Source organism: Dasypus novemcinctus, chromosome 28 (assembly GCF_030445035.2).
Source record: "Dasypus novemcinctus isolate mDasNov1 chromosome 28, mDasNov1.1.hap2, whole genome shotgun sequence".
Classification (NCBI taxonomy): Eukaryota; Metazoa; Chordata; class Mammalia; order Cingulata; family Dasypodidae; genus Dasypus; species Dasypus novemcinctus.
Window position 1 is genome coordinate 21002108 of NC_080700.1, and position 4222 is coordinate 21006329.

At 42.4% G+C, this 4222-nt stretch overlaps 1 pseudogene; it reads right to left on the bottom strand.

The window, feature by feature from the left end:
• Positions 1-2338: 2338 nt before the first annotated feature.
• LOC101431010 (ubiquitin-ribosomal protein eS31 fusion protein-like) lies at positions 2339-2811 on the bottom strand (annotated as a pseudogene).
• Positions 2812-4222: the final 1411 nt, after the last annotated feature.

Consider the following 4222-nt stretch of genomic DNA (forward strand, 5'->3'; position numbering starts at 1 on the left):
TATACCAGCAGTACCCGCCCCATGGGCTAGAAATGACCGACCTCAGGACTTAGACATGTCTTCAACGCTGCTCTGCTGATGGTCAGCGGGCACAAGAAAGGACACTCCTCGTCATTAGTCGCCAGAGAAATGCAAATCCAGCCCACGGTGAGGTACTGCTTCACACGCACTAGGATGGCTGTTATTTAGAAAATGGAAAATGGCAAGTACTGGTGAGGATGTGGAGAAATTGTTGTTGTTGTTGGGAACGTAAAATGGTGGAAAGCAGTGTGGTTGTTCTTCAAAAAGTTAGAGTTACCATACAACCCAGTAATTCTTACTGAAAAGAAGGGAAAACAGGGACTCCAACAGGTCCTTGTACACCAGTGTTCACAGCAGCATTATTCACAAGAGCCAAAAGGCGGGAACGACGCAAGTGCCATTAAGGGATGAACAAAATGTGGTGCATGCACACAGTGGACTATCATTCAGCAACAAAAAGAAACGAATTTCTAGGACACGCTACAACGGGAATGAATGTTATGCTGAATGAAATAAGCCAGACACAAAAGAACGCTGCTGTATGACTCCACTTCTATGAAATACTTAAAATAAGTGAACTCATAGAAACAGGAAGGAGATTAGAGATTTCCGGGGACTTGGGTGAGGTAGCAGAAATGGTGAGTTAGTGTCTAATGGGTACAGAGTTTCTGACTGGGGTGATGAGAAAATGTTCATACTTAATGTGGTGATGGTTGCACAACATTGTGACTATAATTAAAACTGCTGACTCGTACTTTTAAAAATGTCAAAAGTGTCATATTTTCTGATATATATATGTTACCACAGTAAAAAAAAATTAAAACCTACCTTACAGGGTAACGGTGAGAAATAAGTGAGATAATGTACCCAAAGTTTCTGTGTAAACTGTAAAGCACTAATCAGGGAAACGGACTTTGGCCCAGTGGTTAGGGCGTCCGTCTACCACATGGGAGGTCCGCGGTTCAAGCCCCGGGCCTCCTTGACCCGTGTGGAGCTGGCCATGCGCAGTGCTGATGCGCGCAAGGAGTGCCGTGCCACGCAAGGGTGTCCCCCGCGTGGGGGAGCCCCACGCGCAAGGAGTGCGCCCGTGAGGAGAGCCGCCCAGCGTGAAAAGAAAGAGCAGCCTGCCCAGGAATGGCGCCGCCCACACTTCCCGTGCCGCTGAGGACAACAGAAGCGGACAAAGAAACAAAAGCAGACAAAGAAACAAGACGCAGCAAATAGACACCAAGAACAGACAACCAGGGGAGGGGGGGAAATTAAATAAATAAATACATCTTTAAAAAAAATAAATAAATAAAGCACTAATCAAAGGTTAATTATTAGGGGAGTGGGTGTAGCTCAGTGGTTGAGTACCTGCCTCCCACATACGAGGTCCCAGGTTCAATCCCTAGTACCTCCTTTTTTTAAAAAATTAAATAGTTAATGATTATATTTTCAATGCACGAGGTGTGCTTCTAAGATGTTTTACTGTGTACTGCTCAGGCACAGGTACTAAAGCAAATATTGTTGATGAGAAAGTAGAAATACAAACTTCCTCTGCCACCCCAGCTAGCTTAGGTGAGCACTACCTCTGGTGTGAATACAAAGAAATGGGACTAATTAAGCAATACCTATCAGAATTTAAAATTGCAAATGAGTATTTTCTCCTCGAAGCAGCCCCGCACTTTATTTCAATGAAGCTGCTGTATAGGGCTAGAAAGTAACTATTTTTGGTTTTGCATCCTTAAGGTAACTGCTGCAACTACTCGATTCTGTTTTTGCATGAAAGCAGTCATAGACAACGTGTAACCAAATGGGCATGGCTGTGTTCCAATAAAGCTTTACTTGTGGATGCTAAAATCCGAATTTTATGTAACTTTGGCATGACATAAAAATTCTTGGGGAGAGGATGTAGCTCAGTGGTTGAGCACTTGCTTCCCATATATGAGGTCCTGGATTCAATTCCCCGTGCCTCTGGGGGAAAATTCTTCTTTTATATTTTTTCTTCAATCATTTTAAAATGTAAAAACTATTTTCAACTTGTAGGTTATACAAAAACAGGTTGCAGTCTGGATTTGGTGCTGGCTGCATTTGGCCAGCTTTGAGTGTTTGGGGAATCCCTCCTCTGGAATTGTCCTCAGTGAGTCTGTAGCACACGCATTTAAAAATTCCTCATCTCAGTGGAGGTAAATCTTCATTGTTTCTGGGTAATTTTACTTTGCAGAAGGACCAACTGACATCCTGACTCAAACATGCTGGATGAGATTGGTGTAAAGTTGAGAAATCTGTTTCTGTTCTTTTTTTTAGTTTATGTTTTTTATTAATCCACACACAATTACTTGTCTTCTGGTTTGTTGAAGCAGTTAAGTCAGACAACTCTTGCCACAGTAATGTCTGTCGAAGTGGCTGGCCATAAAAACTCCAGCACCACATTCATCTGAAGGGCACTCCCTACGAAGGCAGCTAATTTTGCCATTCTCATCCATCTTATAATATTTCAGGACAGCCAGCTTAGCCTTCTTTCTCTTACGCTTATTCTTCTTGGGAGTAGTGTAAGACTTCTTCCTTTTCTTAGCCCCACCACGAAGTCTCAGCACAAGATGAAGAGTAGACTCCTTTTGAATGTTGTAGTCAGACAAAGTACGTCCATCTTCCAGTTGCTTGCCAGCAAAGATCAGTCAGTCTCTGCTGATCAGGAAGAATTCCTTCCTAATCCTGGATCTTGGCTTTCACATTTTCTATTGTAGCCGAAGGTTCAGCCTCAAGAGTGATGGTCTTTCCTGCCAGGGTTTTTACGAAAATCTGCATCTCGGTGGTGGATCCACCACAGATGGTGGATCGGAAAGGCAGAAATTCTGTTTTTGATAAATCACTAAGTAATACTAGAGAACAATGAGAGAGATTTTTGGTGGTATGTAAATTGACTGTAAGTACAGTTCCAATTACATGCCCAGGGACCATTTTATCTGGTCATACTAAACTATTCTCTGGATTCAGAGGGGATTATCGGACTTTTTCAGAGCTAAGAATGAAATGTTCATGAGTGAGAATTTGTTAGGTTTTAAAAAGGATAAAGATCTCACACTTGGCTTTTGGGTACAGCATGACTAAAATCTAATCGCTAACACATTAAAACACCAGAACACTCCTAACGGCAGATAGATCAGCACTTGGAAGCTTTGTGCCTCGCCATCTTAAAGGAGGAACATAAACCTTGTCCCAAATTGTGGGATAAATATTTCAGGAGTTCAGTTACTAAGGTCATTATTACACCAATTTGTTGATATATCCTTTTGATCAAAGTGTACCCTTCAGAATTCCTTGCTCTTAGGCAAATGAAGAAGCTACAAACATTCTATTAAAACACAAAACAAGGGAGCAGATATGGCTCAAGCTGTTGGGCACCTGCCTCCCACAGGGGAGGTCCTGGGCTCAGTTTCCAGTGCCTCCTGAAGAAATAAAAACAAACAACAAGCAAAACAAACGATTAAAAAAAAAAACAACTTAGGGAAGCTGATGAGGCTCAGGGGTTAAGTGCCGACTTCTCATGTACAAGGTCCTGGGTTCAATCCCCATCCCCCAATACCTCAACAAACAAACAAAACCTCATAAAACAAAATAAAGGCACCATAAAATTTCATTAAATATTCTTCAATATCATTTGCCCTGGTCAGTATGGTTGAATATTTATGGGAAATTGCATTGAGAGACTGAGCACTTCCTTTCTTCTTCCAAGGAGAGAGAAAATAGATTAGGTCAGAGGGTCAGTTTTCCTTCCCATGTCTGACTTAGCCAGAGACTCATGCATTTAGCGAGTGTATGACACCCCTCAGGGTAATTCTGGAGGGCTTGGCACTCACAAGTCTAGTCTTTTATTTCTGCAAAGTTTAAAACAAGGCTGTCTAGTTTGCCACAGAGCTGCTGATGCATAATACTAGAAATGGATTGGCTTTTATAATGGGAAATTATTATTATTTTTTAAACATTAATTAATTTCTGCCTCCCACCCACACCCCATTGTTTGTGCTGTTTGCTTTGTTCGTTGTGGCTTGTCTTCTTCTTAGGAGGCACCAGTAACCAAACCTGGGACCTCCTATGAGGGAGGGAGGCGTCCAATGGCTTGCGCCACCTCTGCTCCTGCTTGTTGTGTCTCTCATTGCGTTTTCTCATTGTATCTCTTCGCTGAGCCATCTTGTTGTGTCAGCTCGCTGCATCAGCC